Raw genomic sequence first — 18821 nt, 5'->3', positions numbered from 1 at the left:
TTATACCTACTCAAATAGGTACTTATACCTACTCAAATAGGTACTTATACCTACTCAAATAGGTACTTATACCTACTCAAATAGGTACTTATACCTACTCAAATAGGTACTTATACCTACTCAAATAGGTACTTATACCTACTCAAATAGGTACTTATACCTACTCAAATAGGTACTTATACCTACTCAAATAGGTACTTATACCTACTCAAATAGGTACTTATACCTACTCAAATAGGTACTTATACCTACTCAAATAGGTACTTATACCTACTCAAATAGGTACTTATACCTACTCAATAGGTACTTATACCTACTCAAATAGGTACTTATACCTACTCAAATAGGTACTTATACCTACTCAAATAGGTACTTATACTACTCAAATAGGTACTTATACCTACTCAAATAGGTACTTATACCTACTCAAATAGGTACTTATACCTACTCAAATAGGTACTTATACCTACTCAAATAGGTACTTATACCTACTCAAATAGGTACTTATACCTACTCAAATAGGTACTTATACCTACTCAAATAGGTACTTATACCTACTCAAATAGGTACTTATACCTACTCAAATAGGTACTTATACCTACTCAAATAGGTACTTATACCTACTCAAATAGGTACTTATACCTACTCAAATAGGTACTTATACCTACTCAAATAGGTACTTATACCTACTCAAATAGGTACTTATACCTACTCAAATAGGTACCTTTATGAAATTACTGTTTTCCATATTGGACTTTATTACAAATATGAACATATTCTATCGATTTGGATAAGTACTACCTATTCAAATAGGTACTTTGTACCTATTCAAATAGGTACTTTGTACCTATTCAAATAGGTACTTTTCTAAATGAGTCTTCCACATTTGTTGGACTTTATTATTGCAAATTTGAACATATTCTACCTATTTGGATAGGTACTACCTATTCAAATAGGTAATTTCTACCTATTCAAATAGGTACTTTTCTTTCCTGATGAAATTACAGTTTTCCACATTTGGACTTTATTATTGCAAATTGACCATATTCTACCAATTTGGATCTACTACCTATTCAAATAGGCACTACCTATTCAAATAGGTACTACCTATTCAAACAGGTACTTTTCTTTCCTGATAATTAGAGTTTTCCACATTTGGACCTAATTATTGCAAATTTGAACATTTCTACCTATTTGGACAGGTCCTATTCAAATAGGTACTTTTCTTTCCTTATGAAATTACCGTTTTCCACATTTTGTTGGACTCGATTATTGCAAATTTGAACATATTCTACCTATTTGGATAGGCACTACCTCTTCAAATAGGTACTTTTCTACATATCTTTATGAAAACTTGTCTTCTACATTTGTTGGAAAAAAAAAGTATTTAGGTAAGGTACATACATACAAGAGATTTTACATAAATTGATCGAGTTATAGATAGAGCTAGTACATACAATGCCTAAAGCCACTATTACGAAAAGCGTTTCGGGCAGGAAAAACATTAATGACTAAAACTTAATACTAATTGAGTATAAAGAATAAAATGTGTTGAGAACAAATAAAGATTAAGGGAAACATGGCTGAAAAAGCAGCACAAATACAGTAAAGATAAAGGGAAACATGGCTGAAAAAGCAGCACAAATACAATTAGGTAGACAAACAGCGTTGTTTAAGAAAACAGACATGGGTTGACAATAGGTAGGTTACAGGGAATTTATTAGGTAATGCTTCATTTTTATCTTAAACTGGTTGAGAGGGGTACAGTCTTTAACATGGTAGGGAAGGTCATTCCACATTCTGGGACCCTTGATTTGTAGAGCATTTCTAGTTTAAGTCGAACTCTTGGAATATCAAAATTTATTTCTGGTGTGGTGCTCATGGGTTCTGTTACAACCTTCTATGAAACTTTTGAGGTAAGGATTGGCATTACAGTTCAGCATTTTATATATGTATAATACACGAGAGAATGTGCAGTGACTTAATATCTAACATTCAGAGATTTGAGTAGGGGTACCAAGTGATGTACAAATTTGTTCATGTACCTATTTATTATCACCATGGGAAGATTCATGGGCAACAAGGCGAGAGTCAGGGCTACAGGAAAAAGGACTCACACCTGAAACCTAACTCCAAGTTTACTGCATTACAAGGCACGTGTTGCCACCAATAGCATGTAGCTTTTTTACATCCTGTGCTTGTCCTGAGTGGGGTAGTGCAAGAAAACCAGCACTGAATGTTACGAATGAATGTCAGGACATTCAACAAGGATATGCACGACCGTAAGAGGGACAACGCAATTAGGACAATAAGGAGCAGGGCGGCGCTCCATCAAGTAATTGAGTTAAGCGAGCATGGCCAACACGCAACCTCACCAGGGCCGTTTCCCATTGCCGGTTACGGTGGTAGGAGGACGGCCACGAGGACAACTTAAGAGAACGTAGTTTGTTACCAGTAACAGACGAACAACAAGCCTGCCAATGAGTAAGCCTTTTCCAGGTCAAAAAGGACAGCAACAACGGAGGTCTTCGCAGCAAAAGCTGTACGAATATAGACCAAGTTCACCAGGACATCTGTTGTGCTGCGCCACTTGTGGAAACCAAATTGAGAAGGGGAGAGGTGACGGTGTTCCAGGAACCACATCAGATAAACGTTAACCATATGTTCAAAGAGTTTGCAGACAATTTGTGAGGGCAATAGGGCGAAAGTCCTTAGAGGATGTTCCCAGAGACCCCGGTTTGCGAACAGGGAGGATAACGGCATCGAGCCAGTCCTCAGTGACTAACGACGTCTCCCAGATTCGATTACACAGACTCGGTAAATACCGAGATGTGCACAGAGGGAGATGGCAAAGCATCTCAATGAATGCCATCGGAGCCCGCCGCCGTAGAAGTGCAGAGGGCCAGGGCAGAACAAAGTTCAGAGAGAAGGGATCGTTATAGGGAAGGCGAAGACTAGTACAGAAATCTAAAGGACGAGATTCAAGGACAGGTTTACAAAGAAGGAAAGATTGGGGAAGATGAAGACCATTGCTAACAAGAAAGTGGGAACCCAGTTCGGTAGTGACCTGTAACGGGTCCGCCACAAGAGTACCACGGATGTGAAGGACCGGTGAAACATCAGGAACGAACTTGCCCGCTATCTTGTGGATACGCTTCCAGATATGTGGCAGAGGAGTTTCAGACGTAATGGAGGGAGACATAAGATGCCCAACATTCACCTTTAGCCGTACGGATGGCCCTACGGGCCACCGCACTTGCCTTCCGAAAGAAAAGAATCGGCCGTCTGGCAACGGCGGTGTGTCTTCCGGGCTGCATGTTTACAGCGGACAGCCCGAGCACAGTCTGCATTCCAAACCAGGGAATGCAATTCCGTGGACCCCGAGAGGAAGAGCGAGGAATAGAGCGGAGGTCAGCTTCAAAGACTCATGAAAAAGGAAGAGCGAGGGAGAGGCAGAAAGGAGAGGTCAGAGAGAGCAGCACTGAGGGTAAATAGGTTCCAGTCCGCTTTAGCAAACTGCCACCTAGGGAAGGAGAGGAGGGTGAAAAGAGAAAAAGGTAACAAGGATGGGGAAATGGTCACTACCATGGAGGTCATCAAGGACCTACCACGTGAAATCCAAGTAAAGAGAAGACGAGCAAAGAGAAAGATCAAGAAAGGAAAGGGTACAAGTCCGAGAGTCCAAATGCGTGGGCTCACCAGAATTCGGAAGAGACAGGGAAGGAGAGAGGATAAATCGCTCAAGAAGGCGACCTCGGGTGTTCGTCAGAACATCACCCCAAAAGGAATGACGACAATTGAAATCACCCAGCAGGAGCACAGGCTCCGGCAAGGAGTCCAGTAGGCATTTCAGATCAGGAAGAGAAAGCGGGACACTCGGGGGAGATAAATGGAACAAATGGTGTACCATTTCCCCACAAAGATACGAGCGGCAGAACAATGGAGAGGCGAAGGAAAAAGTAAGGGGACAAAGGGAACAGAGCGAATCAAGAGAGCAAAAGAGTTAAGAGCCCCAGCAACAGCTAGGGAGGGGGGGGGGAGAGAAAGGAATAGCCCTGAAAATGACCAGGACGAGCACCAAGCATTGGCTCCTGGAGACAGACACAAAAGGGGGGAAAACCGCGAAATCAGAAGTTGCAGTCCAAGGAAATTGGCGTAATAACCTCGAACGTTCCATTGAATAGACCAATGAGAAGAGAAAAGACAACAGAGAACAAGGAAGAAACAAAGGCGAAAGAGCAACATAGCACATTAAAGAAGATCAGGGTCAGCAAAGTCAGGGTTAGAGGGCATTTGTAAACTGAGCAAAGACGGAGGGAAGAAAACGGGAGAACAGACCATAGGCGGACGGGCGGGGTCCGGAGGAGGAGGAGACAACCGAGAGGGGCAGTCAAGGACAGCAGCAGGAAGAGGGGGGTGGGGGTGGGGGGGAGGAGAAAGAGGGGAGCGCACCTCAGCAAGGGCAGCAACCGAGAGGGAAGCGGGGGCCAAAGAAAACCTCCATAGCAGGAACAGGGGGCACAACCACCGAAATGGGAGGGGAAGGAGTGAAAGTCAGAAGCAGGGGCCGAGGAAGAAAGCGAAGCCTTCTTACCCGTCGAGGAGGAGGAAGGAGAGGAGCCAGGCTTACGCTTCTGACTTAAAGAGACGGGTGTCCCAGCAACTACGTACTGGGCAACGGATTCCAGCATCTCAACAGGAGAAGCTGAACGAGAGCACACACGACGGCCATTAGGAGAGCGATGGACATCAGCCCGCACTGACAGGCAGCGGGGAGAGTCAATAGACGGAGAAGGATGGGAAGGAGGATCGGAGAGAGACAAGGAAGAAGACACAGGAGACATGACAGACCAGGTAGAAAGAAGGGGCACCCCAGACAGAGGACCAGGAGGGGGACCCTTCGGGACAGAACTCAAAGGAACAAAGAGGGGCAGTGGGCCTATCAGGGTTCAAGGCCCGGAGACGGTTATGAGTCTGAGGAAGGTGGGAAGGACGAGGGAGAGGAAGAGCGCAACATGCGAGCATAAGAGACGTTAGCATAAGGCGGGAGCCGGCGAACCTGGCGTCTTGCCTCAGGAAAAGATAAACGCTCCCAGTGCTTCAAGTTGAGGACGGCTGCCTCAAGCTTATAATGGATACACTCATGGGAGGAGGTAGGATGGGCCTCACCACAGTCGAGGCACCGAACCTGGAAGAAGTGCACTCCGACTTAGAGTGACCTTCGCCCCCACACAAAGGACAGAGACAGTCCCAGAGCAGCAGAGGGCAACATGCCCAAACCTCCAGCACTTGTTACAGAGCCTAGAAGAAGGAATGTACTCCTGGACAGAGCAGTCTGGCACCAGCAAGAATGACAGAGGATGGAAGGGTCCTACCATCAAAGGTAATCTTCACAACCCGAAGGAGATGACGGTGATGACCATGAGGGGGACGAGTAGGCCCGAAACGCTTTGCGTAATAGTGGCTTTAGGCATTGTATGTACTAGCCCTAACTATAAATCCATCACTCTTTGTAAAATCTCTTATGTATGTACCTTACCTAAATAAACTTTTTTTTTTTTTGAGTAAACGAGTCTACCTGGAGGACAAAATGGATTTGGGCATCAAGGATATGCCGAATATCATCGTGGCAGTCCTGCAGATTCCGAACACTGGTCACAACATGGGGTGGGAGGAGAATAGTGCCAACACTGGCATTCAACCGAGCGTTCTTTGAGACCCGAACAGGGATCTCGCCAAGGCAGGATAAGGCAGCCAAGCGGGAAGCTACATCCTGAGGAGCAGCAGCAACGACACGTGTACCGAGACGAGTGGAGAGACAACCGAGTGGCCCTGCCAATTCTAAAGGAGTGAGGGGCGTAATCAGCTGGAGGCGAGCCTAGCACTGCGATGGCGGCGCGAAGCATCCTGGAGAAGTCTTGCCTGGTCACTGGGGCACGGGCCGGGCTTGGCCCCAGGCTAGGGTAGGCGTGCATCCCGCATTGTGCTTGTAGGATCCGAAGATAATGTCTATTCTTGACCATGTAAATGATACCTGATCCAGTCAAAGCGTGTGTCGACCTTTTGCCGAGTAGATCACCTTCCCCGGGCTGAAAGTAATAAGGCGGTAAGGGTGGGCAGAAGCGGGCATGCAGTTGTAACATGACAAGCAAGAACTCGGTTGAGAGGGGTAAACCCTATCTGAATTAATATGGAGGAGACCTAGCTACTAAGGGTAGTGCAGGAGATTGGCATAAGAGGGAGGGAGGGGGGTGCCCTGACGCAGGATTTAAAAAGATTCCTTAATTAAACAATCCTGGATGAAACCCCAAATAGAAACATTGGCACAGAAAACACTGGGGGAGGAAGGAGAATAAGTTTGTATAATAACTAAACTGTAGCAATGTAAGGTAGCTAACAATTCTAATGAAACTTTCAGTGAAACGAAGGGAGCGAAATACCGTTGCTAGGAATAAAGGCAGGATAAGATAGCCAGAAGTAAATCGGCAAGGGTGGCTCAAAACAAATACAATCTGTTATAATACAATACACAATCATAATATATAATTAATACATATACCATAGAACGGATATATAATATCAAGTCAATATATAAACAATAAATGGAATATAAAGCAATACGTTAAGGCATATCTGTAACATGCTTGTGTACAAAGCGCGACAAATACAACAAATTACTGTACTAAGTATGGGAGCGGGGAACATTACCCTTGGTCTCCATCTCATGTTGGCCTCCAAATGGATGATAAAGCTGAAGAGAAGCCAAGGAATCTGCCTTAAGTAGCCATCGAGTGTTGCCTTGAATTGTCAATGAGCATCCGAGAGCAGCAGCTGTACACCGAGAACTTTGGCTACATCTTGTAGAACGGGTGCAAAGTTAAATCGACGCCAAGGAACTAGTGATCAGTAACTGTAATAAGAATAATATTAAGAATACAAAGTAATATTGTAAATAATATATGACGGCAATGTGCCACAGAGTAGGAGATGAAATTATGGTATGGCGTCGCTTAGGAAAGCGACGCCATACCGTAATAATAATTTATGCTCATAATAAAATACTGAAATAACAGTAATGATACGGATTAACGTTAATACTGTAATATAGCACAGTAAATAAGGGATATATATACATACTCTGTCCCATCTCCCGTAAAGGTATTCCTTATTCCAACTTTTACCCAGTTATTCATTCCTCCATCCTTACCTGTTGGCGAGATTGTTGGTCTTCTGTTACTGTAACAAACTGCATACTCTTAAGAGTAGTGTGTCCTCATGGCCGTCGTCCTGCCACAGTAACCAGCGATGGGAAACGGCTCTGGCGAGGTTGTGTATTGGCCATACATGCTTAACTCGGTCACTTAATGGAGCGCCGCCCTGCTCCTTATTGTTCTGACTTCCAGGACGAGCATGTGTCTTGTTTTCCGACCGTCCTTCACAGTCACTTGTCCCTTGATAGAATTCTTGGTGAATTGGACACTTTCAATATCAGACACCTTATCCATTTCTGTTCTCGTATTGGCATCCTTGGTGATATTTAGCGCCCTCTGATTATTCCACACATTTGATGGTGCTACATAGCCATCCGGGTTTGGTGCATTCTTTTGATAATTACTTCCTGTCCCCCGACACAGTGAATTATATGTACCCTGTATCACCACATACTCCATACCACCACAAGTACTATGTACCAGCACAAGTATTCTTTACCCCCACATGTACTCTGCACCTCACCCTCAAACAGCTAATGGGTATTGGGTAATATATGTTAATCAATTTAGTATACAGTTCGTGCATCCTGGGAATGGTCAGTAATTCAACCTTGTGGAACACACAGCACAGAGACCTTGTGGGACTGAGCACACTGCTCCAAATTTAGCCGAATCTTTCACCCGTAAGGAGGGAATTGATTACCAACTCCGATTGCCTTTGAGCAGCCCGAGGGGCAGCAATATTCCAAGAAAATCAAGAAAATCTAGTTGATTTGAGGTAAAGTTAAGTAGTAATAATTATTAGTATTAAAATTATTAAGATTTATAGATCACCTATGGTAGGTATACATAGCTACCACCTATGGCTCCTTATTTTAGTATTTATTTTATGGGATGATTTTTAAGGCTTAATAATTAAGATTGTAATGAAGTTGTTGGCAAAGATGATAGCTGTTGACGGATGAATACTCTTTACTAAAATAGTTTATTCTTTACCGAAAATAGTTAAAAAAAAAAAAAAAAAAAAAAAAAAAAAAACCACAAAACAAGTTATAGGTCTCCATTTTGTGTTGGCTAATGTTTCAACCCATAATTTAAACCACTATTCTACAGTGCATCCTGTTAAAGGTTAACACTTGGGAGAAATCTTGGTGCTTCAGTAAATTATTACATATAACATACGACTGCCTCTGCTCTTGACCACATCTTGACTAACATACCCCTCTCCATTTAGTTCAGGGATAATCACTGATAGGACCACAGACTATTACCCCATATTTCTCCTAACCAACATTTATAAACCACCTCTAGATACAATGAAGATAAGCTTTAGGCTGCACAGTCGAACTTCTATAAGCAACTTTATTGCTGCTGCTAATATCAACTGGGAGACTTGGGTAACAGTGAACATTAACCTAGCAGTGCAAACATTTCAAAAAACTCTAAGAGCCTCTCTAACACCCACTGTCCAATGCTAACAAAATGAGTCACAACTAAAAGGTTAAACAATCCACGGCTTACAAAGTGTATACTTAAATCTATCGATAAAAAACATGACCACGAGAAGAAATATAGGTTAGGAGTCGTTTTGAAAGAAGTTTCAAAGATTTACTCATCAATGTTGTCTAAAATAATTTGGAGAGCCAAAATAAAATACTACGAAAATAAATTTAACCAAATTAAGGGCAACATTAAGAAAACCTGGAGCACTATTTCCCAAATATTAGGATAAAAAAATATTTGAATATAAAATCAATACTGTACTCATATCCAATGACGACGGCGTGCTTTCAGCCTCTGACACTGCTATTGAATTCAATAGTTTCTTTTCATCCATTGGTAATCCCTTGCTAGTGATTTCACTGATGTCAACAATTTCACTTTTATCAATTCTGCCAACCTTGTCAAAAATATTTGAGAAGCTAATCTATGAGCGGCTGTACTCTTATCTAGCTAAACACAATATATTTAGCTCTTGCCAATATGGCTTCAGACCAAAAAAAAGAGCACTAAGATGCACTGATTAGCATGATTAACTAGATATATGCAGCTCTTGATAAAGGTGAATTCCCAGTTGGGTTATTTGTTGACCTAACATAAGGCCTTTGATACTGTCAACCAACACAAGGTTTTTAAATTACATTGTTATGGAGTCAGAAGTCACTCCCTCCAATACCTTCAATCTCTTACCTCTGTGACAGGCTCGAGTATGTTTTTCTGAATGATTCCACTTCTCCAACTCTTCCCATCAACATTAGTGTTCCACAGGGCAGAATACTTGGCCCTCTCCTCTTTCTCATTTACATTAATGACCTTCCAAATGCATCTCAACACCTCAACCAATTTTATTTGCTGATGACAACCTTCATTTTCTTCAGTTCTAACACAGTTCTATGATAGTGAATACTGAACTAAATAAAGTCCACCTTTGGCTAACTGCTAACAAACTCACCCTTAACGTTGACCAAACCTATACTGTATTTTGTTTGGTAATAAATCTTCAGATCAAATTAATCTAAGAATAAACAATATACAAATTAGTAATAAAGTAGGTAGTAAATTCCTTGGTGTTTTCATTGATAAGCTGAATTTCCAGGGCCACATTCAACAGAGCAAGAAATATTTCTAAAACTGTTGGCATTCTTTCCAAGATCAGATATTATGTACCTTGTCCTGCCCTGGTGATGCTCTATTATTCTCATCTATCCTTATCTCAATTATGGTATTTGTGCAAGGGGTTCTACTACCCAAAATCATCTACGTCCTCTAATTACTCAACACAAATCTGCTATTAGAACAACAAACAACTCTGTCCCCAGACAACACTCGGTACCCTTACTTAAATCTTTGAATATGTTAGATATTAAGTCACTGTACATCCTCTCAAGTGTACCCTATATATTAAAAACTCTCGAACTGAAATGCCAATCCTGACCTTCAACGCTTCCTAGAAGATTGTAACAAAACATGTGGGCACCAACCACACCAGAATCAAATACTTACAGTATTTGATATTCCAAGAGTGCAACTTAACCAAACTAGAAATGCTCTGCAAATCAACGGGACCCAGAATGTGGAATGATACTCCCAATCACGTTCAAAGGCTGTACCGCTCTCAACCAGTTTAAGAGAAAAACTAAGTACAGTACTACAGTACAGTAGGCAGTGCATCATTTTATTCCATTGTTGTTCATGTTCAGTACAGAGACTGTCCTCGTTGTCTTCTCTTGTGTAACTGTAGTTGGCCGGACCTGAGGATGAGAGGAAATTAACATTAGGAATATCAGGTTTAAAATAGTTAACACTATATATATATATATTTTTTTACCATTCTATTAATGCAGTTTATTAAGCCTTCGTTTGACACTTGAAACTTTTACTACCACCCACAGGATGGATATGGGGTGCACAACTAGTCACACAATGTGTATTTGGTCCAATACCACCCATATGATTGATATGGGGTCCACTACTACCCACAGAATTGGTGTGGGGTCCACTACCGCAATATAAAAAATAGGAACAGACAAGTATGAACTGGAGATACAGATGTTCTGAAAACTTGAGAGATCATTACCAATGCTGGAATATTGTAACAAAAAACCAGCCTTGAATGTAATGAAACGTCATTTTTCATAGTGAAACCCAGAGGCTCCCTAGAGCTATTCAGGCTGAAATGGATATATTAGCTTTCTGGCATCAGTCAATGTGCATGGAGTTCTTGCCTACCGGGGGACCCCGAGCCAGAACCTGGCCCCCCCCTCAGAGAGGCACGAGGAGCAATGGCCTATAGACACCCCCATGAGGTTGGGAGTATTCTATGTCTGCCATCGACCGTGTCTGGCACCCAGAAAGGTAGGCGCCCCCAAAACAAACCCGAATTCTGGTGAAATGATTGCTACCGAAAGCCGAACGAGTGGACTGAACTCTCCAAATGAAAATTAGCAAGCTAGCATGAAGTAATCACATTGCCACACAGCTGTCTACGCAACCCCCCCCCCCCCACCTCCCCGGGAGGGGGAAGGGAGAGCCCCAGACCCTCACACCGGCGATTCACCCTTCAGTTCTGAGGCTGGATGTCAAAACATGCGAAAACACTGGAGGGGAGGGAAGGGTACCGAAGAGCCTCTGGGACTCACCCAGAGGCTCATCGCCAACCCAATGCAACTCAGGCTCTACGAGGGCCTGCGTTGGAACGTTGACAAGGTGGGGAGCGGCCAGGACCCTGTTCAACCTTCAAAAACCCTGCACCCAAATGTCAACCCAAGAAATGTCGCCAAAAACAGCAGCCAAGGCAGCAAATTTATGAACATCGTGGGCACAGTCAATCTGCAGGATAGACCGCAGGCTGGCTAGACTTCATAACCCTGCGGATGACTCCAGGAGCAGGGAAGGAGGGAAACCGCGTCAACTCAAAGCACGTCCCTGGCCACTAAAGCCATGGCACGCAAATAACGGCGAAGAGCCGCAACCAGACACACACATGATGCACTATCGGCCTAGCCAACCAAGACTCAACAACCCAAGGACTCCTCCGGAAAGCAGCAAACTCATTCTTCGCCAGAAAAGAAGGAGACGGCTGCAGACAAACAAACCTACCACCAGGACGTTCTCCAGAATCGGAGAAGAGCATGAAGCTCCCCAATCCGACCCAAAGAGGCCAATGCTAACAGGAAAGATCCTTAGAATCCTGATTCTGAACCTAAGGGGCCACAACAAACCGAGGAAGAGAGAGAAAAGAGAGTACCCGGTTCAATGACCAGGACGGCTCGGGAGATGCATGAGCAGGCCGGAGCTTGAAACAATGCACGAGACAGTTTGCGGAACGGCGCAGAAGTAACATCAATACCGAATGCAAGCTGCAGCAGTTCCGCAGGGCCGCATGATACGAGGCGACAATATTGAGCGTAAGATGATGGTCCTGGAACAACCACGAAAGGAAGGACAAAACAATCTAATCAAAGACTGAAGTACACCTACACAGTGATAGGAAAAATCGCAAGGACCGCCAGGAAACTTCATACTGCCACCGAGACAAAGCACTCGGGTGGGAGACCAACAATGAAGCCACCTATGCTCCATACAAATGATGATAGACCCAAGTCAGAAACTCCAGACACGAAGACTCGAGGAGAACAAACGAACCAGCCTTGAACCGGGCTGGACCTATCTGCTGAAAGAGGTGGATCTGCGAGAAGACCCTCGGGTTCAGACGCTGAGCAAGCAGCGCCTGAAACCAAGGCTGGGCCAGCCACCATGGAGCCAGAAGGACATTTCTTCTCCTGGTAAGTTTCCAAGGGAGCCAGGACCTGGAACAACAGCTGAACCGGGGAAGAGAGGTACAAGTAACCCCACCTCGCCCAGTCCTGCCTGAAAGTGTCGACCCCGACAGCCTTGAAGTCGGGGAAGGGCGTCACGTATACCGAGAGATGCCTCAACAACGCCGACACGAAGAGATCCACTTCCAGAGGCCCGAACGTCCAGCAGAGTCAACGGAAGGAATCGGCGTCGACCATCCATTCCGTGGACAGGGGAACAAAACGAGACAGGCCGTTGGGGGCCTGTCTCGAGGCATCCGGGGAAGCAACCTAAACCGAGCATGCAACGTCTCGGCTGCCTGCACCCTCATATCATGATCAGTAGCTTGGGTAAGCTGGAGAACATATAAACAAACACTGCACGACTCTGTATCAAAAGAATAACTGACCCTACAGGCAGCATGGCAGAGGCACAACTGGTGATTGTCACCCTGAGACAAGGGGACAGAGCAACCGTCAACCTCGCACGAAGTGAGAGGGGACTCAGGGGTCGTATCCTTCAGACCAACGAGAGACTATGGGGGTTTCCCAGGGCCCTTAGCCTTGGTAACATACTAAGGGAGGCTCAGGCAGGCATTTTGGGGTGCCAGCTAACCGGCACCCCAAAACTACCAAGCAAACTGCTAAAAGCTGCATCCCTGGGACATCCCTGTACACTAGTAGGGGCCTAGTGGAGGACCACTAATAACAATAGGAAATGACTAACCAAGAGGAAGACCCTCCACAAGGCTGAGAAAACAAAAAGAAAAAGAAAACCCAGCAAGAAAACAACGTGCCCAGGCAGAACAGAGTCGGCCGCTATGAGAGGTGATAACAAGCAGCACTGTACCCTGCGCCCCAACCAGTGACAAAAACTACCCCCTACCCAGAGGGAAACAGGGATAAACAAAAACCCCTGCCGACTCAAAGGGTGGTCTATCACCAAGCAGTAAAAGACACAGCAGAAGTTGACCCCAAGGTGACTTGTGGAAGGTTGCCCCAAGCCCCAAGGGCAGTACTTATAGGGCATCTAGGGAAGGAAACCCTAGGCGCATGCAGCCTGAGTACTTGAAGAATAATACTCCTGGCTCGCAGACCGACCGGAGACAGACGACTACGCCACAAGGCACAAGATCCGAGACAAAATCTGGAGCCAGAGGCACACGACCTGCCAGGAACACATCAGCCAAGAATTAAAGGGTGAATTGCCAGAGCGAGGGTCTGGGGTTTCCCCTTCCCCGGTAAGCAAGTTTTTTTTTTAGCCCTGTTATCCACACCGAGTTTGACATCTTCCGGAAGAGGCAAAACCACCAAAACTTTGTTGAGCATCTTTATGTTGTACAACCTCTTTGTGGCACAGATAGCTCCCTGATCCATAGGCTGTATGAGAGAGGTTGTATTAGGAGGAAGTGCCATACACGTTATCTTGCCATCATGTGAGGTTAACGTGTCAATTCTGGGGTGGGCAGGCGCATTATCAAGCAGCAGCAAAGCCAAACTTCGCTTGGCCTTACTTTGAGTTTCTTAACTTGATAGTCACGAACTTCCCTGCAGAACACATGAAACCAGGAAAGAAAGATCTCCTGTGTAAACCATGCATTCTTTGAGTTATAATATTTCACTGGTAGTCTGTCCATGCATTGTTGCAAGGCTCTTGGTTTCTTTGATTTGCCAACAATTGCATACGTAATTCTGTCTGTGCCGTCAGCATTCGCACACATCATGGCCAACACCCTGTCCTTGTTAACTTACGGCCTGGCACACAACCCTCACTCCTCATAGCAAGAGTTTTTTTCTGGTAAACTCCTCCAATACAACCCGTTTCATCTGCATTATAAATTTGATAAGAATATAAATTATTTGCCAAATGTATGTTCTTAATTTATGTTTAAATGATTCTACACTGCTTGTATCTGCGCTCGATTTTTCACCGACAATTTTCCTCTTCACAATATTGTGTCCCCCTTTGAACCTTGCAACCCACCCTTCTTTAGCTTGGAAATTCTCTATCCAAGGCTTGCTGCAAACCTGCTTGCAGCATTTTATATTTCTGGGCTGTGAATTGTCACGCCAGCTGTGCGGTGCAGAGCAAACCATTTGTACACAGCCTCATCCAACTGTACATGCGTAGAATTTTTCAAAGTTTTTCTCCTACACCCTCTGCTAGTGCTTGCACCTTCATTCTCACTGATTGAAATGTATTTCAGATATTTCTCTTTTTGTTTCCTTATATCAGAAACAGTACTAGTGCCTATATTAAATTCCTTGGCAACACTTGAAGTCGACCGGCCAGTTTCACAACATTGTATAACACGTAACATGTCCTTAGCTGTTAGGACAACCTTCTTCCTCTTAACACCTCCAGAACGATTGATGCTGCTACCAGACATAGTCTTTGCCAAATATGTTCAAAGTTACTATGAAAATAAAGTTATTTAAAAAAATATTTCACGAGGGACGAGAGCACATGGCTTGTCAGGCCTGGACGGGTCCACTTGGGGCAGGGAGGCACGTTACGTAGGCGGCCAGGAGGAAAAAAAAATCACTATTTTTTAAGGCAACTTCAGCCTGTGCAAATTGTTTTTAGGAAACCTGTATAGTATTTTTTATTACATAATTACTAGTATTTCTTTTGTTTTGGCTATGATGAATTGTTCTAAAATTAATGGTAATTCCTATACTGTAGTGTATAGGCCACTCCACCTTCCCCTTATCCCCTCAGGTGGTCCCTCCCAATGCTCCCCATCTCTCCCGACACGACCCACCCACCCCACCCCCTCCTACACCATGCGCCTCGAGCCACAGCCATACGGGACTAATACGGTACAGCCCGGGGCCTGGCTTTCATATCCAGACAATTCACTCCTTGTCCGGCTGACTGTCCGGATATTGCAACATCGGCAGCAAGTTAACCGGACCAGATTTTTTTATTCAGGCAAAACACCTGATTTTCTGGCTCGTATGGACATTTTGGCCGGATATTGAGAACTTTATCTGGTCACGATTTTGGCCATATATGGGCGTTTTCCGGATATTCGAATCCTGGATAATCGAGTGTCAGTATATTATAATTTGGCACCATGAAATATTTACAGAAAATAAGTCAAAGAATAATTGTTATAATTTGCCGAGAACTACCAAGATTTCTCAAACTAAAGTACATATGAGCATTCAACAGGATGTAGCTGATCCATGGTATTCAAAAGTGTTAACAGCATGCAAAGTGGTAGGGAACAAGGCTAGAAGCAATCATGTTATTAAATAAGAGTTAATATTTAACATAGTATTGTAGTAGACAATTAATAAGGATGCCTTACAAGTATGTAATGACTGCGTATGATGTAATTAGTAGGGAAAGTCGGATGAATGGATGGATATTGTTTTGTATATTTTTAGTTCTTTTCCTATAATGCCTCTACCTAATAAATGAGGGGTACAGAATTAATGCTGATAAGCCTTACCCATCATATGTAGTAGGAATTTAACCATCTTTTTCAAACTTGCTCATAAATTTTGTATTATCTGCATGCTTCTTCTGTTGTGTCATAAATTCATCAATGAAAGGATACACTTTGATATTACTAATCTTGACCCCTTGACTGTTGTAGCAGAACATCTTAAGGCATCGTTCACACACATGAGCATTAGGTATTGGGAATCTTGACTCGTCCTTCACTATCCAGCTGAAAAAAAAAGGAGTGGAGTTATAAACTATTATCATATGATAGTCACATCACCATACACAATCATTTCAAGCAGGGTTTCTCAGTCTGGGGAACGCATTCTCCTCGTGCTCTCTCTAGTGTTTTTATATTCCAAGTTTGCTCTAGTTAATAGCCACTTTGGAACAAACATTAGAGAGTACTAGGGGTATGTGTATCCCAGATTGAGAAACCCCCCTGATTTACACAAATATTTCAGGTACAGAACAGCACACACTATCATTAAGGTAAACAGGTCACTGTCTAAAATATCAACACATTCTACCTATGACCACCTATCAATTCCTAAAGGACACAGCTTAAAAAAGAAATCATTAGACATTAAATCTTTGTAAATCCTGAATTAGTTATGAAAGTAATGGAATCCTAACCCATCTTCATCAACAAAGGCCAAGTGCATATTAATCCAGCCACCAAACTCCATTTATGAATGAAAAACAGGTTTACACATGGCTCACAACTGAACCTAAGTTAGGCCAAACTATTCAACATTCTGGTGTAATAATATTAACTTATATTTGAGAAAATACAAATTCTGAATACACAGTACAATGAAATTGATGAAAGTATTTATGGGGTTGACTGCCAGTTTGCCAAGCCTTGCCTGGGGACTGGTTGTGGAGTCCTGATAATCTGAACTAGGACTAAATCCTCTCCAGATATTCAAAGTTTTTGCTGACCAAACCACATATGAAAAGGTGAAGAAACAACAACGTTTTGGCCCATCCTGGACCCTTATCAAGTCGTATGTATGGACTCCTTCACACACAACTTGATAATGGTCCAGGACGGACCAAAACGTCGCCGTTATATATCTTTTGATGAATGATTTGGTCATCATATCTTCAGCCACATTATTGTGACTCGTCTGTAATTTATTTTTATTTCAGTATCATAAGGGTTTGTGAGGAGTTTTCTTACTATACATGACAGAAAACAAACTTGCATATTTTTATACACAATATATAGTGTGGTGTAAATAACTTTTAATAAACTAATGATTTTTGACCAAGATTTTCTAATTAAAAGTTTTACCTTTAGTTTTTAATACTGAAATTTTTAAATGCACTCTCATTACAAGGCCCTGTTGTTAAGTGATCAGCGCAGTCAATTCACAATAGAAAGTCCTGGGTTCGATCCTGCAGCAAGACAAGAGATGGTTGACCACATTTCCTTTCATGTAATGCCTCTGTTCACCAAGCTTTAAATGTTTAATTATCAACAGAAGGTGTCAAGCCAGGAAGACTATATAACCCCATCTGTGTCATGGTATATTCAAAAGGCACTAAACAGCACTTAGGATGTCAATATGATAACAAACAGTATAAGGCAAGTAACAAGGGTTGACAGCAAACTCAAGAAGGATTTGGATATACAGTACTTTGCTCATTTTTCAGAGACAGAAGATATCCAGAGAGGATTCTACAGGAAGTAGCAACTTTTTTTTTGACACTACAGAGGTGGGATCTTCTGAGGACTGGATGACAGCCGATTCCCTTCTCCAGGATGGTGCTCCCTTCAAGGTATGTTCCCACAGCAACAAGAACCTACAGGGAGAAAATAAACCAAATTCAAGGACACCATGGAGGTGTCCTGCATGGCAACATTTTCCTTCAGACTCCCCTCTGATAGCCTGGAAAAGGGTAGCCTCTAAGCAAGATATGCTAGTGAGGGCATGTTTCCCTGCTCACCCTCGGTATAAAAGGGGAAATACCAGGAATGTGAACCCAATATATTCTAACCTAACTTAGTGTAAACCCGAAGATCTCCTTCGTTTTGACACACACATTTGGTTACAGCTGCTAGGAGCTTCTAACATTTGTGTGTTATCAGATTTACCAACCTGGATTGTACCTGGATGGGGTTCCGGATGTTGTTGTTCTCTCCAAGCCTGGCCTGGGGGCAGGCTTGACTTGAGAGAGCTCAGTCCAACAGGGTGTTGCTTGGAGTGGCCCTCAGGTCCACATATCCAGTTGGTCTGGCACTTCATGAAGTGCCAGAATATTAAATTAACAGGAATATTTTCAAACACCTTCAAGATTTTGACTATTAATAAATTATATCCAACTATAACTAACTTGGCTAAGTGAAGAGAGCAAATGAAGCACTTGACGGAGAGTTTTGTTGCCTGGCCACGTAGCAGTGGGTATCGTGCTGGGTCCTGGACGTCATGTTGGTGGTGCAACCTGTAAATACAGTAATTTACAAACAAATCAGGTTCAAGATGCAAGACAGCATCACTACAATTTACTATGTAGCTGAGTATTGCACAAGGGCTACATCAGACAGGATCTGCATATGCACAGAAAAATAGTACAGTATTCGAACTAAGGTTCATTTTCCTAACGTTAAAAACTATGCCCTGAGCATAGGAAAAATATCCTAAAAAAATGTTGTCATTTTTTAAGATAGCAGATATTTCCTGGAGGTCTCAAATACTGATTGGGAACACTATTAGTGGGAGTTTCAAGGTTGTAAAGTACTATACCTGAAACATTTTAGGATGATATGCATACCATGAGTTGAAAACCTTAAATGGTATGTGCATTTCAAGGGTTAAACACAGTCACTAGAATGCTGTCTCTTATTTT

The 18821-nt window shown here is 43.1% G+C and overlaps 1 long non-coding RNA gene across 2 annotated transcripts; it reads right to left on the bottom strand.

Moving 5' to 3' along the window:
- Positions 1-878: 878 nt before the first annotated feature.
- Positions 879-18576, bottom strand: LOC123773154 (uncharacterized). 2 transcript variants are annotated; one of them, XR_011226271.1, is made up of 5 exons: positions 18309-18576; positions 15970-16191; positions 7208-10462; positions 6709-6910; positions 879-6089 (listed from the first exon to the last, which is right to left on the bottom strand). It is a non-coding gene; the product is annotated as an uncharacterized lncRNA (long non-coding RNA). The 2 variants fall into 2 exon arrangements; XR_011226270.1 differs by having other exon boundaries at positions 879-6910; positions 18309-18575.
- Between the last annotated feature and the right edge of the window lie 245 nt (positions 18577-18821).

This window comes from Procambarus clarkii, unplaced genomic scaffold (assembly GCF_040958095.1).
Source record: "Procambarus clarkii isolate CNS0578487 unplaced genomic scaffold, FALCON_Pclarkii_2.0 HiC_scaffold_106, whole genome shotgun sequence".
Classification (NCBI taxonomy): Eukaryota; Metazoa; Arthropoda; class Malacostraca; order Decapoda; family Cambaridae; genus Procambarus; species Procambarus clarkii.
This window is presented reverse-complemented; position numbering and strand designations above follow the sequence as displayed.